This window comes from Erithacus rubecula (assembly GCF_903797595.1).
Source record: "Erithacus rubecula genome assembly, chromosome: 6".
In the NCBI taxonomy this organism is placed as follows: Eukaryota; Metazoa; Chordata; class Aves; order Passeriformes; family Muscicapidae; genus Erithacus; species Erithacus rubecula.
In genome coordinates, this window is record NC_136688.1 from 26,546,082 (window position 1) to 26,566,746 (window position 20,665).

The window sequence follows — 20,665 nt, forward strand, 5'->3', positions numbered from 1 at the left end:
AGTTGTGTTGAAAAACAGCAGCACACACAGGTAACAAATGGTCCTCACCACACATCCCAGAAATTGTTTCTCTTTCCTCTCTGCCCCCTGGCCCCCCTCAATGTGCATATCCAAATACTTTCCTGGATCACATCACTGTGGGATCAGCATGCATAAACAGACATCTCTAAAGCAGCTTGTGATTTGGTGATCTCAGCCCAGCTCTTAGTAGCCAGATGCCCATAATATGAAAACAACCATCAAAACTGTCTCTTATGCTGGCACTGTTTAATCAAAGGGACAATAGGAGAGAATGGCAGTCTTATTTCTACAAAGAGCCCTTCAATGTCAAATTTGCCATACAGTAGAGTAGCATTCACCTCTGTGGCAGAGACCACAGCCACTCCAGAGGGGAACAAAAGCTCTCAGACAGCACGCAATTAATCCAGCATCTATTAAACCAGGCACGGGTAATTTTGAAGGAACGTAACAGATTTCTGTTTTAAATTATTCTAAGCAGTATTTTTTTTTTAACTCTACACAGTATGCACAGCTCAAAGTACAAACCAGAAGGCTCTGTTTCTGGCAGCTGTTATCTTCCTGGTAGCTGTTTTACATCCCTGGCATCTCATAATCCTGAGACAAAAATCAAGTAAAACACAGCAGAGGAACAGCATTAAAATGCCTCTGGTTTTCTTGCTGCCCAAAGCCATGTTCAGGTGCTCAATGCCAGAGCAAACAATTAATTCCATGACCAAGGGAACTAATGAAATCTGGTTTCCTATGGATTTATGACAAGACGTTACCTTGGTGCCAGAGACTTGAGGAATTAGTCTTTCTGCCAATATCTCGAATCCAGATGAGGATTTTATCAGCACTAGTCTCTGGAATGGCATAATGAACTTTGAAATGGATTTAAAAAAAAAAAAAGAAAAAAAGAAAGCTATATTACACAACATGCACTGAGAGATGAAATTTACTGATGGGAATTTACAAAATAATTAAAATCACAGATCAAAACAAATATACCTTGTCTGCTGAGTCCTAAAAATGGGACTGCACTTGTTTTATTTCTGAAATGTGTGTCCCCATTTTTCAATGCTATTGAATAACAGTGGAGTGATTGCAATGTAAGACAAAAAGTATTTGTAATAGTAGAGCAAAAGGTGTAAATAAACAATATTTTTTCACACAGGAGGAAAATTACCCAAAGATCTAAGATGGACATATATTTTTAAATCCTCTAAAAAGTGATTTGGAAAAGAAGAGGAAAAGTGAGGTGAAAAGTTTACTGAGAATGAAAAACTGTTCTGGGCAGTCAAAACAAGAGTCGACTGTGAAGAGCTGCAGAAGTTTTTCATGATAATGAGGAACTGGGTTGTAAAATGACAGATGAAATCCACTGTCAATAAATGCACAGTAATGCTTCTGGGGGAAAAAAACCACCCTAATTATACATGCATAATGAGGGGCTCTAAATCAGCCATCACTGCACAGGAAAATGATCTCAGCATCGTCGCTAATTTTGAGAAAATGACAGGTCAAGGCTGAGCAGGTGTCAGAAAAGCAAGTAAAATGTTAGGAATAACTAGGAAGGGGAAAAAAAAAAAAAGACAAAGCAGAAAACATCATTAAGTCTCTGCATAAATCTGTGGTGTGGTCCTGTGCTGGGTAGTGTTTGCAGTCTCTCATGCTCCCACCCTCCCATCCCCACAGCCCAGAACACATTCAAAGCGCAAGGAGAGGCACAGGGGACAGGCAGAAAGCACTGGCACTATGGGACAGCTGCCATGCAAGGAGAGAGCAAGTGTGCTGGGACTCACTGGCTGACCAGAGAGAGGACAAAGGAGAGACATGCTCTATATGCACTTTGGTCCTCATATTTTTGGCCCCCAAACTTCCCTTAGAGGTCATTATTAGGGAAGGTTATTTCCACATCCAATGCCACACTTTGGTTCCCACATCTTATTTTAACAGAGTTTATCCCTGATCTTGGATTTATTTTCCTACCCCTTTACTATCTGTCCATATAGAAACAAAATTTATTTGACACTTCAACTATAGTTCCTTGAGCATGTTAAGGTGTGCCTGCTTATTTCATTCACTATATTTGATAAAAGATAATCAAATAGCTTGTGGTTGAAGCCTGCTCCATTTTTCTGGAGAGAAGCTGTATGAAACAGTAAATCCAAATTCAGCAAACCACAGCTAAACTCCAGGTGGGTGCAAACCTGCACCACATCAGAAGAGGGTGAACCTGCCATCTGCTTCTGCAGGACCAGGATTTCATCTCTAAGTGTAGAAGCTTCCTAAGAAGATACAGCAGTGCTTGCAAAGACTGGAGGTGGCTCTTCATCACAGCAGAAATTTATTTAGTGGCTTTTTATTACATACCCCTGCAATGCCCTAGTGCATCTACCTGTTCTGATACCATAACAGCTCACTGTTGGCACAGCCTCTGCTTTAGTGATTTGTTTACATGGCCATCTTATTCTTGGGAAATAAGAATCCATAGAAACTGAAAGAGCCTCCTTCCCAAGGCTGTCTGTCTATGCTGAAGAAAGACCCATCAGTCTCAGAGAGATGCTATGGAGAGCAAAGGTACCTCCCCAGCAGCCTGACCTTGCCAAGGAGGCAGGAGACTCACCATTTGCGACAGGCAGCAGTTCCCCTTAATAAATATTTCATGGAAGAGAATGGCAGACTTGGGGAGAAAATGGAGGGCAGGGTTCAGCCTGTGACGCAAGGTGATGTGACCAGACCTTGTCTAGCAGGGCTGGAGGCCACCTAATTGGCATTCCCACGCCATGCTTACGAAGAGCATTCTGTAGTCCTCTGGGAACACAAAAATAATTAAAAGGCCCCTCAGCATGCAGTGTTGCTAATGGGCTATTGCCTGCCATGTGATGTTTTTGTGCTCAATTAGAGCTGAGCAACACAGACTGCTCAAAATTCCCATCTCTCTCTGAGAGACCCCTGGGTGCAGCAAGCCTCCTTTCCTGCTGCACGATGGTCCTTGTTGTGCCCTGCCCTGCAGCGTTAGTGATGGGGAGCTGCAGGCTGGGCGGCAGCTGAGCTCAGCACACCAGAGCACACAGCTCTGTGCTGAGGGTGCTGCAGACAGAGCTCTGGCACTGGGGCAGGGCACACAGAGCCAGTGGGTTCGGAGCACCCATCCTCATCCTCATCCTTATCCTCATCCTCATCCTCGCACAGCCGGGCACCTCCGCCATGACCTGGAGCTGCAGGATGACTGTGCATATGGCACAAAGCAAAGGCCCTGGATCTCTTCCAGGAAAGGCCTCGCTCACACATTGCATATCAGTGCGGACTTCTGGCTTCTCCTAGCACAGTGCAAGGCTCAGCTGGCGCCAGCCACAGCTGCCTGGCAAAGAATTCCTTCTATATTCTCCCCCATTTCCCTGCTCTGCGCAGATCCTGTATGGGATGATGCTGAGAGACCCATCAACACCTTTTGTGCTTTCTCGGGAGGGATTTGGCCACCTGAAGGCAATTTCTCTCTGCAATCTGAGATTGCCTTCTGTCCAGGCACCTGTTTTATTTACCAGCCCTGCTGTGGAGGCAGCCTTGCCAGGTCTTTGTGCCTAATGCTGTCTGTGGTGCTTTCACAAGCCTTGACTCACTTTGCAAGTCATCGGTGCAAGCCATTGCTGCCTCGTTTGGGCCAAAACAACAATTTGTCTCCAAGGTATAGTTGTTTGAGTATTCATGGGCTAAACTTTAGGTAATTAGCATTGTTAATGTTCTCTGTGTGATATTACAGCTGTGGGCCTCATTAAAATATTCTCCTGGGAGAAGTCAGGTGAAGAGTCAGGTGTCAGCTTTGCTTCATGTAGAAAAGCCTGCCTGTTATTTTGAGAGAATTATTTGTTTAAACACTGGATTTACACACGATGGTGCATTAATCCCCAGTGCTTCTGACAGCTGGAGAGCTGGGCTGAGCTGCTGAGTAGCACTGGTTTGGAATCCAGCAGCAAGGCTCTCCATTTCTTCTGCCAAAGAAAGGCTTTGGGCTCCTGCCCAGCAGCAGGCAGGAGTCTGCAGGGTGGTCTCCCCAGTGCCAACTGCCCACCCCACCCTGTCAGATCCTGCCCACTGCCTGGCCAGCCCCAGCCCCAGCAGCTTCCCTGAGCAGCAGGAGCCCGAGGAGTGCTTTTAAAGGAAAGGACAGTGACAGGAGGCCACAGAGGAGCTCAAACTGATCTGAAGCAATGGCAGTTCAGTGATAAGAAGAGAAACAAACAGCCTCTGCTCCTCAGCCAGGGGATGGCATGGCCCAGGGCCATTTTCTTGTGGCACTACCAGGCACAGTGGTGGTCATCCAATCCATTCTCTGTATTTTGTACAAGGAGTGGGAGACTTGAGTTTGTTGGCATCCCTGGCAGTGAGGGAATTAAGCCCCAGTAAGTGCCTGGAGGAATCCATGTATCTCAGACATGGGGCACGACACATCTGTGCTCTGCAGGAGCCTCTGCATTTACTCTGTGACCTTCCTGAGTTCTTTTCCCCGGGCCTGCCAGCAGCTGCTTGGGCAATTATTTATGAACAGGAGCTGAGCTTCTCCAGCTGAAGGAGGTGGCTGTGGACAGATGTCAGTGCAACAAATGGGCACATACCAGCTGTTTGCAGGCGCTGAGCAGCGGCAGGCAGAGATGCCCACTAACAGGGACAGATTTAGAGAGCATGCTGGCTCTAGACCTAGCCTGCTGTAACTGCACAGAATATAAAGCACAAATGGTAGTGTTATTGTTATTTTGTTTTGTTTTGTTTATTTTTAATGTTTCACCCAGTATGCCTCTAGTATCACTTATGGGTTGACCTCGGGAGTACAGAAAATTCTTCTTGTGCCTGGGGAAAACAGCCACCACTGTGGCTAGGCTGAGTGCTCAGTCCCAGGCAAAGCCTTGTGTTTTGAGGTGTCACACGTGACTGTCACCTGGCTGCCATCTGAAACCAATGACATACCTCTAGGTATGTTTCTCCAGGAACTGATTTTGTGATTTCCCTTGGGGGTTTGGCAGGCAGCTCAGATGGGTAATGACTGTTTGAGTCTCTCTTTCCATTTCAGCTACTTAAATGTCCTCATTTCTCATGTGTCTTTCTGCCTGTGGGAGTGGTAGGTAGGTGGTTGGAAGAGCAGAGAGGTGGAGAGATGCAATGGAAGTATCAGGTTCCTGGTGTGAAGAGAAGCTGAGGGCCTGGGTGGGAATGAAGAATGGAGATGGGTGAGTAGGAGGAAGCCTCACAAGATGCAAAGTAGGAGTGAAGAGACTGCAGGATGAAGATGGGAATGGAAGATGACATGGCTGCAGGGAGAGGATTTGTACAGCAGGATGCTGCTTTGTGTCCATTATGCAAATCATATAGGCTTCCTTAGGTTTGCTGTTTTGGTAGAGGATGGCTGGCTGCTCCCCAGGCTGCTGCTGCAGCCCCTGTCACAGTGGGCAGCACCAGGCCAAGAGCACAGGAGGGTAAATGGAATTGCCTTGGTCAGCTTTTCTGGAAAACACCTTAGCTGGAGTCTACTATGCTGCTTTACACCTGCCAAAAATCTGACCCATCAAATTTGTGCTGAGGAAAGTGTTTAGCTCTTCTTTCGCTAGTAAAATTATCAGCAAAATTACCTGTTGTACCACGTTCTACTTGCTCTTTAAGGAGCATTTCATCACAACTAGCTAAATCCAGTCAACATCCCTGTTGTTCTGAACTTTCTCAGAGCTGGGAGGAGCCTGGGGCAGAGGAATCACACAATGTAAAGCTCAGAAGGATCCACTTTTTGTCTTGGGGCTGTCCACATATCCATAGTCAAACCTTGTCCTAACCTTCAGTGTGCAAGAGTTGTGTACAGCACTCTCTGCCTTTGTGTATGGAGCACAAATGGCTCTTGGAAAAATTTGACTCCTTCTGTAGCCAGGCCATGCAGCCAAGTCAAACTACAAAATTTGGGTCCACACTTTGTCTGATGCCTGGTCAGGGTATTCAGAGCAGAGCTTAACTTTGCCTCATGAGTTAAAGGCAAATAGCAGAACGGAGAGGTGGCAGTGCTTGCTGCAAAGCCTGTGCCATATACCTTCATACACCTGGAGCAGAAGTCATGGACAGAAACCCCTTGTAAGAATGGTAATCACATAATAAAAACAGTTTTGTCTCAGGAGAATTCAGACCAGGATTTCATACATTGGCAGAGACTAGAACAGTGCAATATCGCCTACTACATCTTTACTAATAACACTAACTTTGGAGAATCGCTGGGCACGGGGATTTTATCTAATTTCCATGTAGCTCTCCTGTGCTGTGAACTTGTGCAGATGAAAGAGAAATAACTATCTTGCAGACACACAGTTCCACGCAGTGGAGATTAGCAGAGGCAGCGGTGAGGAGCGGGGCTCCTGCCGGGTGCTGACATTCCCGCGGCGCGGAACAGAGCCTGCATGCAAATTATTCTGAGGAGAGACGACTCTGCTGCAGGGGCAGCACAAGGAATGCACCAGGGACTGGGCAGAGGGGCACTGTGCCTCACAACTCACTGAGCACAGGAGTGTCTGCTCATTATCTGCCTGATGGACTGGTGTGTGACCCCTTTCCTCCTGCCCTGACGCACATGTGTGTTTCCATGTGTATCTGTTTCAGGGCTGGCCTGTTCATCTGACAATACATATTTAAGTAATGTAAATAATTGACATGCAATAAGGAAATGCGCTTTATCAAATGAAGCGAGACCAGGCAAGGCCCAGCACCAATTCATATTCATACTCTGTGCATTTCCTCCCTGTTTAATCTGTGTTTTAAAGGAACCTGTCCCTACTGGGAATTCCACTGCCAGCCCTCACCGGCCTCATTTTGTGCCTACTATGCCTTCAAAACTAATCCATCCTCAAAGCCAGAGGCTCATGTCAGCTTCATTTTGAGAGTGAGCATTTAATTTCTGTGTGCTCCTATCCTTTAAAAAACCCAACATTTAAGCTAATAAAGAGGAAGAGCAGGGAGGAAGTACAGAAACAGCAATCTGACTCTCCATCCATCCATCCATCCATCCATCCATCCATCCATCCATCCATCCATCCATCCATCCACCTGTCACAGCTAAACTCAGTATTTAACTATGAAAAAAGGTATCTCCTTGTCCTCTCTCTATTATATTGACATTAGGACTCTGTCAATGCCTCTGCACTTCTTTCACCTGTCTTTAAAAATTTCTTTTCCCCTCTGCTTATTTCATAATGGCAGTATAAAGTTTTGAATGACGAAAGGGGACTTAAATTTATAGTGACTAGTGATCCTGATGGTAAGTGCCAGGTGAGCAGTACAACTCTTCCCTAAATCCAGCTTGCCTTTGATCCAGGCATGCGTGTACACTTTCCACTCTCTCTGCCTCCAAATGTTCCTTCTTTGGTTTTAGGAATGTGTGGAGCAGCACTTTCATTAATTATGTGCTGAAGCCTGCGAACAAATTAGCATCTGTGCACAAAGGTGCTCCCCTGGCCACCCTGTCTGTGCTGCTACACTTAATTGGTGTGAGCGTGGCAAGGGAGAAGCCAGCAAGCAGGCATTGCATTTAGCTTCACTCTTCCCCTCTCACTCAGAGATTCCTCTACATTATTTTTGATACAGAGTCTCCAGGCATCTTGTTTAATTTATGCTGCAACTTTCTTATTGTCTCCGGAAATGCATTTGCAAAGAAAAAAATCCATGCAGAGGATCTTTAGGAGAGGGTGAGGGAAGCTGCCAATGGTGATTATGCAGTGAGACAATCAGCATGAAGTGGCTACTGCCTCTGAACAAAGAAGTTATCAGTAAAAATGGCAGCTTTGATCAATTCGTGTTTTCACTTGTCTCCATGAGAGGCTGTAACCCTTTAACTTCCATCAAACAGCCATCAAACTCAGTCTGCTCTTCTCTGAAAAGGACTGTATGGAAAAAACCTTTCTTCCCCTCCACCTCCCATTTTAGGAGGTATTTAGGATTAGCACAGCATCTCCAAGCTTATCCGTGGTGTTTCTTCACCTCCTTCTGTGAGAAGCCTGGGCTTTTGTCTTCAGTCTGTACCTGCTTTCCTGTGCTTTGTCCTGCTCTCACTCACAGATCATGAAGAACCTGCACATCTTCAGTGTTCTCAAGGGGGTGTTGATGAAGGCACTGTGTTCCAGATAATACACCCCAAGGAACGTGTCTGGAGCAAGATCTGAGCTTTTCAACACAGGAGAGGGAGCAGTTTTGTGCCCTTTGCCTTGGGTATTGGCAAAGCTGCAATCCAGAGGGACAGCTTCTGTTGCCTGCATGGAAATGTGTCCCCCTCCTTGGCAACAGCCTCCAGGCTTGTGCTTCCTGTGGGGTGAGGGGAGAAAAGTCTGCAGCCATCCCTCAGCCAGGGCGTCCCTTAGCATGGCCCCTAGCTGGAAATCCTGCCACAGCAGGGGAATTTGGCACCCCACCTCTTGCAGGGGTACAGCTGGCAGTGGCACAGCACCCTCCTTTCCCAGCAGCACTGCTTTTATGGAGCCAATGCCCCAGCAGCACATGGTGAGCCTTAGCACTGCAGGAGAAAGGAGAAATTAGCATGCATATCCCTGTGCCTCTTGGGCCCACAGCATCCAGGTCTCATAACTCTCCCTTTCTCTGTGCTGTCCTGATGCCTCTATTGTTTCTCATCAGCTCTCAGCATGTTGATTTAATGTCTTCTGTCTTCCTGGGGCAGAAATAACACTTGTCCTTTCTCCACATCTTGAAGATGATGCTGTGCAGCTGTGGAGCATCCTTGAGAGTGCATTAGTGGCATTACTGGCAGCTCTGACCCACAACCATCTCTTACTTGTCTGCTCTAGACAAGAAATTGAATTCCCCAATCTAAAAACTGTACTAAGAAGATGAACAGGAGACCAGGGCTTTTCCCTGGGTATAGCAGAGCTGTGGTGCTCTCTGCAGAGGCATGGGTTCAGCTCCCCCTCAGTATCCCACTCATGCTGATGATAACCAGAAGAGCTGGTTCTGGTACTGTCACAGCAGTGCCAGTTGCCTGTTCAGCCATGTGTAAATGAGCAGGACCTCCTCCAGGCACAAAATCCCTGGGAGATGCAAGACTTTGGCTCCTCCATGCTGCTGGCTTTTCTGGTGTGCCCATGTGCAAAGCAGGGAACACTGCCCAGGCACTCAGTGGAGAAAGAAAGAGACTGAGGGATACTGTGATGTGCCTCAAGAGTGGCACAGGAACAGCAGGTTCAGTTTGTGCTGAATGCACAAACATGTGACTGTCCCAAGGCCACACAGTGTAACAGAGGAGTCATTCAACACAAAGCTTTGGCTCACTTGAAATGCAGAACACTGTCCCCAAGGTCACTGAAAGATATTGCTGGACTCAACACCTCCTGTGGAGCTGTTCAGAAGGTAACAACAAGCTCATTTGAAATGTGGCCTGAGGCTTGCTGGGAAGCCAAGCCCTGGGCTGAGCAGTCTGCTCTGCCCAACACCCTGGGCCAGCGCTGACTGCAGCTGCCTCCACCTAGGTGGACTTGTTTGTAAGCAGCCCCAGGCTCCCTGCAAACCCAGGCCCCCTATGAAACATTCTCAGTCCCAGAGAGCCTGCAGCTCAGCTCCAGCTTAGCTTTGTGTCTGGCACAAAGTAAAAAGCCAAAAGTATTTTCCTTGGCTCCGCTGCACCTCCTGGTCTTGTTGTTGCCTCTGCTGTGCACTGCCACTGCTGGTCACTCCTAGGGATGAGTCAGACAGGCAGCGGCATCTTGCCCTGATGTTCCTAGACCCACCAAAGTTTTCAGTAGTTTTTTGCTGAGATGGTCTCAACTCCTCTGGGTACCAGCTTCCCCTTCCCTCTCCCATTTCAGGGCAGCTTGAGCCATGATATTCTGTTGGTGCTTTCATGGGAAACCCAATATAGGAGCTGGAAGCTGGCTGTTTCTGGGATGGAAATTTTTTGAGTGTAGAAGGCTGGAAAGCCAGGGCTCTGGCTCAGACAAGAGCCACTCTGGTTCCCTGCCAAAAGCTCTTCCTTATCCCTGCCATTTAGGCTTCTCCCTGCTTGAGGAGGCAAGTGAGTTATGGTCTTGAGGAACTGATATGGGCACAGAGCCAGGGGAGACCAAGAATAAGCAGACAAATGATGGGAGCTCTCAAAACAGTAGGTCAAAGACAGAAGGACAGAGAAAAGAGGGAGGAAAATTCAAATATAGTCTCCTGCTGTAGTTTCTAAGGAAGACAACTTAATTCCCAGCAATTAAAAGGTTAATTCCCTTGACAACACCTCCCTCTCTTTCCCAAAGTCTATCTCAGAAATAATCAAAGTATTTAATGAATATAGCACTAGTCCAAATAAGTACAATCATCTTCCAGGAGTATTTACATGTCAGGCTATAATTAGCAGCCTTCTTGGCACCAGCCCACATGAGGTGACAGGTCACAGTTTCCATTACATGCTGCATTTTTCCATATCACTGCTCATTCCTGAGTGACTATGAAATGAGTTAACCAAACTCAGCAAAGATGATGGATTGAGTGAGCCAGAGTGGCAATCAGAAGAGGAACAACTGATTTTTCTTGTCAGGAAGTTGCTGACAATAATCAACACCTTAGTTAAATTATAATCTCCTTTATTATTAATTTTTTTAAAGTATGCTTTTCAAATAATCTGAGAAGTGAAATTTCAAGTTTTCACAATTTTCTGCAGATGATGAACCATTTCTACTTTGACTGAACTTCATTCTCCTACTTAGGATGGAAGTGCTTTGTCCATCCTCCTGGATGATGTCTCTTGTTCCAACAGAGAGACATGGGTGAAAGAGTCGCTGCGCTTAAAAAACCAAAGTTGTTTTTGAATGTCTTTTACTGCTAGACCTTGCTGTTAGCCATTCAGACATGACAGGACACATAAGGAGGGACAACAAAGCTTCAGACCAGAAATGAACTTCAGTCTGTGGAGAAAAAAGTATTGGGTTATGATGAGAGCTGCAGGAGGCTGAGTCCTGGAGCACTGGCTTCTGCCACTGCATTTGCTGAGATTTTCTTATTTTTACTTAAATTTTACTCATAAAAGCTATTAATAAAGGATTAAAACAGATACATATGTAAATCTAGAAGAAAATACCAATGAGCAAATTGCTACCTTTTCTCTTATAAAAATGTGAGCATTGTTGTTTTCTCACTCAGACATGCATGTTGGCTACTTGCAAGAGCAACTGGATGTGAAAAGTCCCAGTGAAGTGGGCACTGACACTGAGTCCTCTGGTCTGCCCAGGTGCTTTTTGAATTTCTTCCTGAAACTTCATCCCTACATACTGTACAAGGATTTTGCAGAAATGGTGGCTTCTGGTACCATGCCAGCTCCCCATTTAGTTGGCTTTTTCTTGGATGTGAAGCTCCAAGGATGTTTTAGGTTCTCACTGACCCACTCAGAAGTCCCATGCTCCATTTTGGGTAGAACTGTGGATGCAGTATGTTTGAGGGAAAGGAGGGAAAGGAAGGATGAAGCATTTAGGGTGCATACAGATTCAAGCTGATGCCCTGCCTGGCTGCTGTGAGGCAGCAGGAACATTAACACTGACCCACACCTATGGGCTGTCTTACAGCAGCAGCTGGACAAAGATGTGAACAAGTAAAAGTACCCCCTCAAGCAGGAGGAAGCCAGTGGAAAACTAGAGGGATAAGGAAATATAAATCAGATGTTTTTGCAGTGAAGTTTCCTGCTGAACCTCTTGTCTGGCCTCCCCATGATGCCTCATGCCTGGCTGCTGCTCTCTGGTCCCCTGTGCTGGCAGCAGTGGACTGCCCTTCATGCCTCGGAGCGTGCAGGGCTCAATTATGCACTTACATGTCTTCCTCAAAATTGGCACCATCTGGACCACCACCTGAATGTCTTTTTTTTTTTCCTACACAGCTTCTCACATGATTTGCCAGCTTGTGTTTGTGATTTGGAGGGGAGTAGGGGGAGGGAGTATGTGAAAGGTGGTGAGATCTGGCACAGGTTTTTTACATAAGCAGTGCCACTGACAGAAATTTTATTTAGGATTTAATTGATTTCTGCACCTCCTCGGAAACCTGTGCCACTTATTCAGAGGAACTCCCTAAATCTGTGTCAACCTCACCCTAAGCATAACCTCAGAAATAATAAGCAGAGGAGAGGCCAGTGTCTGTGGGGTGGTACAGGTAGCATAGACACCCAAACAGCATCTACAGATCAGCTCTCACAACCTCCTCCAGGTTGTTTAGGTGAAACAAGTATTGCTCCATCACCTACAGCACAGCTGAAGCTCTGATGATGTAGAAGAGTCCACAATCACAGTCTTCATTTTTAGGAGTTTGCTGTATTCCAGGACACAGACTCCTAAATCAAATTATGATTTCACAAATCTGACTAATCCAGATTCTTGTACCAATGCCACCAGCCAGTTGCTGTATGCACTATTCATAGAGGCTGTACTCAGGTGGTACCTAAACACACTGTCCAGCTGTACAGCACCCATCATGACCTTTTTCTGGGGTGAATAATAACAAGTACATTGGTTCACAGGGTGTGAAATTATTTGTATGCACCAGTTAAAAAAAATTAACAATGAATTTTTTTAAATACTGATGTTTTAATAATATGACATATTACTTCTTGTAGGGAAACTTGGAAAGGAAAGTTCAGTGCCTGCTGCCTTCACAGAGGCCACGAGGAAATGAGTTGGTTGCATTGCAACCAATAAATCACAAACTTCTAGTCAAAACTTCTTCGAAATCATGTTGTCTGGCAGCGTATGTCAACCAAATAAGGGTTTTCCATGTTTTAGCATATGCAGACACATAGTCCTTGTCACTACAAGTGCCACCACTAGTGAGCTAACCTGAGAGCCACACCCTCTGCCTTCTGGCATCAAAGTCTGTTCAGCTGGCATCATTGTGGAAGCCTGCAAATGCACAGGTGTTTTCTAGATACCTGTGAGTGCTGATCCTCAAGGACAAGGAGGCCTAGATATTGCCTCACTAATGAAACTCAAGGAAAACCAGGAGCCATGGAAAGAGGCACTACCTCCAGGTGGGGACTAGTCATGTGAAAACTGGGTGACACCTTTATTAGTCTGGAGAGAAGGATTTGACATTTTAGTTCTGCCTAATGGTCAATAGATTAAAAAACAGGAGAGGCCAGGGCTGGTTCCCCTTCTAGGAGGAAGAAAGCAAGGTGCCTTGCTGGGGAGGGCTCATGAAAGAACCCATAGAGGCTCTATGTGCACACTCTGCAGAAACACTTTCATTCATACTGTCACTGCAACATGAAATTGAGGCAAGTCTTTCAATATACCCAGTGTAAGGGAAGCTTCCAGAAGAAAAGTTGCCTCCACTGCTAAGAAAATGATACACCATTCTTTGTTTACCATTAACTCACAGCTTATATAATTTCAGTTTTGGGTAACTGATCACTCTGAGTATACTGCTCCTCTCATTTCCCCAGTCAAGGAGGCCGTGCCATCAGCTCTACTGTTTGCATCCTCCACATTTATAAGTAAGTCAGCTCCACTATCCAACAGCTAGGTAGTCTTTCTGGTGGCCTTCTGGTGGAGTCTCTGTAAAAGATCTCCTAATTCACAACAAGCATATATATTTTAGAGATTAAGATAAAAACATACATATTCCAACTACAGGGAGGACAAAAGCATATGCTTCTCTGCAAGGGGAGCTTAGGTTCACAGGTGCACCACAGGTAAGTAGGGTAGGGCTGTAGGACTGTACTAACAAAAGGATTTGCCATGTCCTTTTGGGAACCAAGCAGGTCTAGCTCAGCCAAAAGAAGCACTGCCAGAGAAGGGCTATGTGTCCCAGCCTTTTATTTGAAACTTGATCACAATATCAAGAGCTCAGCTGCTGGTTCAGCACAACACTAATTAAAACTGTATCTCACATCCCTTTAATGACTGGCCTAACAAATGGGAGCAGGAATTGATTGGATACCCATAGTCCGTTAGTTTTGGCTGTTCCAGTAAAACAAGAGCAGTGTGTGCACATTACTATGAAATAGTAATGATCTTAGACACATGAACAGATCAGCACACATGGGGAATTAACCCCAAAGAAACTTAAGGAAAACATTTGCTCAAGATGCTGACTGAAGAGGTCATTTTCCTTCTTAAGTGCCTATCTTAAGTTTGAGTAGAGGATGGATAGATGGATGGATGGATGGATGGATGGATGGATGGATGGATGGATGGATGGATGGATGGATTAAGAAAAGAGAAATTATTGAAATCCCAGGTATTTTACTTATTTTTAACAGGCTGAATGTTTTCTTTCTGGGTTTTTTTTGGGCTTTTTGTTGGTTTTTTTTTTTTTTTTTTTAAATAATGAACCATCTCTTCCATGAATTCCAGGGGGGCAGCAATTGCTCTTTTCCACCTAGAAATTGAGTGTTGGAGTGGTGCCAACTCTCAAAGAAATGAAGTGCTAGCCAGTGGCAAGAAAATGCAGTTTGATTTATTCTAAACCTTTAAAGTGACTGGTAGGCCTGTACATTAAACCCAGCAGCCTTTTAATTATGGATTGGCTATTTCTAGTAGCCTTAAGATACAATCATCTGTCCAAATGAAAAAACAGCTGGGTGGCAAGGCTGAAATACAGGCTTACTGATTTTGCCCAAACAAGGAGACTCAACAACTTTCATGGAAGTTTTAGCTGCATAAATACTGTAGGCATCTACCCTGCAGCTGCCTCATATATCACCTACATCTGGAGCACAGAGACTGACACTGACCACAGTTTTTCAGCAAATGCATAAACAATGATTTAGGTTGGACTGTGTTCACACCCTTGTTTCCAGAAATATTTTGAATTTGAACTTGACTTAGAAGAATGTTTCTGGAAGGTAGAATTAAAACAAATATCAGAGAAAGATTGAACAAACCCCACTGTAACAGTTGTATTCATGTTCTTGGGTGGTTGAAACAATACCAGGTGACCTGAATGTCCAAGAAAATCTAAACATAGTTCCTTACACTTCAACTATCCAATGTGAGCAGCAAACTCTGTGAATGAGCTGCAGATTAACAATTTCCCTAGGAATAACTCTCTGGCAAGTAAATATTTGGCAATTATATTCAAACAGTGAATAAATCTTGGAGATACTGCAATGTACTTGCGGGTAATTTGTTAACAGCAGAAGAAATAGAGTTCATAAAAAACATCTTTGCCCAGGAATGACAGGCTCATAGGCTAATAGAAATTAATTTTCCATCTCTAATATTGGGCACTACTTCTGCCTGGTATCACAGACCCTGACAGTTCTTTGGCATGTGATGTTAAAAACAGCCAGTTGCAATTTGTGTTTGCTTTTAAATTTACAGTTTAGCCGAGGGGATAGAAAATGTTTCCTGCTGGGAGCAAATTGACCCCTCCACTGGGCCCACACAGACTGCACTTTGTGCTTTGAAGTTCCCTGTAAAATTGTGGAATTGGTGCATGGCCCCCACCTGACCAGGGAGGTCATCTGGTATGTGAACTCTCAGGATGTGACTGAGGCAGGGACAGGTTGCCTCCAGCATATTTGAGGTTAACACTTTGTGCTCTTGTGCTCTGACTGCAATTTCAAGACTCCCATCACCACTGTTGTTAGCAATAATGAGCCTACTATGGGCAATGGTATCCCCCTCTGTGACAATCATGAATTGCATCCCTGATGGAAGTGGAATCTCAAGGAAATGATCCTGTATTGCAGGCTGTTATCCAAACATGCTGGAGAAGCAGGAGGTGATGGCCAAGATTTACACAAGAAGGAGCTCAGCAGCCTCAAGGGAGCTGAAATGGTGAGAAGGCAGCAGGCCAGAAAGATCAAAGGGCTTTCTGAGCTACCAGCTCCTCAGCTGTGTCCTTGCTTCCAAGGATGGGGACAAAGTGGGAAGGGGACTGACTCACTGGATCCTCTTTCCCAACTTCTTCTCCCATGGGGATCTTCCATCAGCTGAAGTGCACCTCCTCTTTCTGCCCTGCTGAGATGAAGTCTGTTGTACCAAGTCAAACTCTGCTCCCTCAGCTGTATCTACTGCCAACAGAGTGCAGTGGGTGCTCCTGTGGTCTTCCAGGAGAATGAGTAAATAGGATAATTTCAATTACACCCCCACACAACTGCTGGGCTGGGATGAGTCACCAGGAGCAGACTGGGAATCTCAGCAATGTCTGCCTGGTTGCAGTGCTTGTGCAGCACCAAGGGGAACACATGGTGTCTCCATGCCAGGGCTCCTGCTTGTGCTCACTATAGGAAAAACCACATTTGTCTTATCCTATGGGGAACTTGTGCATGGAAAGTCCATGCAGATATTTCCACTGATTTTGGAAATATCTGCTTGTGTGCAGGTGTATGTATTGACCAAGTATGATGGCCAATACTTCACACAGCAGTCTTATGTAAAGCTTTCTTTTTACATGACTGCAGGACGGTTGTATTACATGCAAACAAAAAATCTCTGTGGATTTTGCAAAAAAACCTTTCTGTGGAAAAATGATTCCAGGAGTGATGTAGATGGCTTTAACATGTTTTATTGGAACTGTTTTCAAAAGACCTTCACTCTGCAGCCAGGTTCACTAGTTGCTGTGAAGACAAATGTGCAGGTTTCGAGAATGTAGTGTATGTCAATAATAGCACTCTTTTCAGATACTACAGATTTTACGTTTTTAAAGCCTTTGATGATATGCCCATCCTGGACTGGGCACAACTACTGACTCCTCTTGCAGTGTTGGGCATGAACCCCTTTCTGATGGGAGTCAGCTCCCCTTTTCAGCTACTGTGGCAGAATTGAAAATGTGCCCAACAGGAAAGCTTAGAGTGGGTTTGGCATTGACTCTGTCTCCCCTTGGCACTCTTGCTAGGGTAAATTTGCAACTGAAATTCCAAATTTGGCAAGAAAAGGAAGAACCCTTTTCCTGGCAGCCCTCCACAGGTACTCAGGAGAATGGATGGGGGGTGGCAGCCACAGAACAGATGGCAGTGTGGGATGAAGGTAGGTAAAGTCATCAAAGATGTGCAATAAATAGATTTAACAAGTATGTTACACCACAACATGTGTGACACATGCATGCAGCTTTCCATGAAGAGCACAATGCCAGTGTGATACCCCACTTGCACAAACGACTGGGTAATCGAGCCGTATGCACAAGCACAGCCCTTCTGTCTTCACATTACTGTGTTCTTCCTGAGTGATCTTTTAAAGAAAGACAAAGGCAGAAAAATCGATAGCAGTCTTTGAGAAATTGGCATATGGGAAAAGCCTCAGCCATTGCAGTCTGAGGTGGGGAAAAGGCTGAAAAGAGACATGATATCCACAAATATCCACACTTTTCATGATGAGGAATGGATGTTGATATAAAGTGCAATAAACTCAAGACTCTGCAAAAAATACATTAAGGGAAATACTCAGGGAAAAAGAATCTATTGTGCTAAACTCCTTTGCTATTTGTGGCCTACAGATGGCTCTCCCTGTTTTTAAACTTATCCAGGGGTGACATTTTATGTTGTATATCAGACTTCTTTTTTTTTCCCTGTAGTAAATGTTTCAAGTATGGAAAAACGTGTTCCTGAGGGCATCTGCTAAGGTCCCATCCATGGAGGTTTCAGAGGTTTGCTAGATAAAGCAACCTCAGTGAATATTCAGTAGGGAAAATCCTGCTGATTAAAGGGAGCAGTGCAAGATGAGCTGCCAGGTCTTTTATTATCTATGACTCCAGGACTATTGGTAGTGAAGGGAGTTCTTGCATAAAAGGCTTTACTGGCTTTATTTATGCCAAGGCTGCTTCCAGGAAGGGGGAATCCATCATGTCAGAGATGAATGAAAACACAGAGCTTCTCTCTTGCCCTCTCTCTCCATTTGGACTGTCCTTTCATTTGACATAGAGACTGTGGTGTTCTGTGTATACTCTGCAACCTGATTTGCTTAAGACTCCCCAGAAACAAAGAGACAGTGAGGGCGGGATCACCTTAACACAGTGACTTGACTGTTTTCTGGGAACTGCTTGCTGGGTCAGGCCAAGTCCCACGAGAGTGGGCTCCAGTGATGGCCTGACAGTCAGGCAGGGAGCCAAGGGAAGGATGCTGATCCAGGTCGCTCCACCTGCAGCCAGTCACATCTTCCCTGTGACCTATTAGAGACCCCAAAGCCTTGGCAGATGAAAAGTCACCCCCAAACCACTGTTAGAGTAGATGCAGAATTGCCACCATATTTATCAGGTCAATAATACCCCATGTGAGAAAGAGAAAATCCACACTATGAATTTAATTTCCTGTTTTCCTAGCACTGCTCTCAACAATGCTTCCACATTTTAGAGGTCTGTGGTTTGCTGTGCTGCTTTTCATAAAGCTCTGACAATTGTCATATTAAAGGAGGGCAGAAGGCAGCTAAGCTCTGCTCAGCTCTGGCTGTGAGGGTAGTTTTGCAGAGGGGAAGGCAGGGTGCATCAGAGTTCAGAATCATGATGGAGTATCTCCATATCCAGAGGCAGATCATCACAGAATGACAGGCATTTTTGGGTGGGGTACTACCTATCCAAAATGCATGACATGCAGAATCTCAGGAGTTTAGTTACAAGATAGGGTTTGTATGTGGCCCTATCAGTGGATGATCCATTACACTATACACAGAAAGATGATTTTTTTTCCCATGTGCTGAATGTGGGAGTATATGTACAGGGCTGGTGGAAGAAACTGGAAAGACAAACTTTCTTCATACTGTGGAAAGCTCTAGTTTGCTTGATTCATCCAGACCATGCCCCAAATCTGTCTGTGCCCCAGCACGGAGGATCTAACATGTGGTATCAGGCATCAGCTGAGGGAAGCATTTGGGGCCTTCCCTGCTACTGTCTGTATAAACAAATATGCAGCTGCACTGACAGACAAACATAAAGAAAATGTCCCAGAGGTTACAGCATAGCCAAGCAATCCCAAACACAGTATGCAGACAAGGTGCTGCCATACCTGAGCTCAGGATGTGCCACTTCAGTTCACAGCCCAAACTGCAGCGTGGGGTTGAGATTCAAAGAGGGGTGAGTCCAAACCACATGTGCACCCCTCTCACCCTACTTGTGCAATTTCAGAGCTCAGCAGCCTTGCACACGGTGGCCTTTGAGGAGTGTTTCTTTCAGTGAAGAGACTGATTCTTCAGCCAGCTTTTGTAGGAAAATATCAGTTTGACAATCCCTTCATGAGTTGTAGAGACCGGCCTCTCCAAGAGGGGCCAGGGAAAACAAGAGTTAAGGAAAGGCAGCTGAGAACCGCAGCTGCTGAAGCAAGGGGATGTGGGGAAGATCCAGGCAATGGTGATTGGTGTGCTGGCAGCATGATGGGTGGAGGAGCACGGATGCTCTGATGAGCAGAGCTGCAGGATGGCTTGGAGGCAAACACACAAAGCAAATAAGCCTGTCAAGCAAGACAAGGCACTGCACAGGAACCTCTGAGTCTGATTCCCAAGATATTAATGATGGACTCCGTGTGCTCTAACAATGGGGTCTAGTTGAGGAATGTAATGATTTCCCTGGCCTCTCTTCCTGCAAAACCAGCAAATGTTACGCATCCCGCAGAGACACACGGCACACAGAAAGCAGAGATGCTGTGAAGGATGTAAGCCCAGCAGCTCTGAGCGCCCCGCGGGGTCACAGCAGCGGGGAAGCAGCAGGGTCGCTGCCCGCCACCCCTCCCGGCTCGGCAGGCGGCACGGCCTGACCTGGGGAGGAGGGCTTGGCCTGCAAACGCTGCTCGTCCCCGGGACCTTAAAAACCTGAGAGCCTCAGCTCTTGTCGTCCTGTGCAGCAGCACACCCAGCTCGCTGCTGGGCGGCTTTCTGGCTTATTTGGGAGGAGCAGTGCCCTGCCTCGGCTGCTGGTGCTAAAGGGTGCGGGATGAGGGTCAATGAGCAGCACGGACGTCCTGTGCAGCAAACCAGGTGCCTTTTGCAGCCCCTGGCATGGGGTAGAGCTTGCAACTCGGCCTTTGTTTCGGCGTTTGCCGCGGCCGGGCTCTGTCCGTGCGGCTGGCTACGATGAGGTTCCTCGGGAAGGGTTAAGGCCCGCGGGCGGCCCCGGCCCGGCCCCTCAGCGGCTCCGTGCCCGTGCGAGCTCACAAACACCAGCCCCGGCCCCGCCGCCGCTCCTGTCCGGGGCCCGCGCTGCGGATGGTGCCCGTGTCCCCACAGGCAGCACGGATCCACAGAGCCCAGCTGCCCTCTGGGGCGCCCCAACACCACCGCCACCGCTCCCGGCCCCTCCACCCTCCCCGGGCCTTGCCCTCTGCCGGCGAAGGGACGTGGCCTGGGGAGAAGCAGCTCTGGCTGCCTCCAGTGCCTCCCTTGGCCTCAAATGATCCCCAAAGAGCAAACTGCAGAATTCTGGATGCCTTTAGGAGACGTGATAGGTTGTATAAAGCATAATTTGTTTTTTGGGGGTTTTTTTTGGTTTTTTTTGTTTTTTTTTTCAATCTGGTGTGCCTTAATCCATGTGGCATGAGGCTCAAGTAGGACCATGGCAAAAACCAGATGCTCAGAGCTCTGGGCTGTGAAGATGTGCAGCATGAGGGCATAACCTGCACATGGATGGACATGAGAAATATTGTTGAGGATCCAAAGGCAAACAACTCTGGAAATCCCACTTCACACTACTCCACTTCCTAGCCCACCCATAGAAGGTGCTGCTCAGGGCTAGCTGTCACCTACTA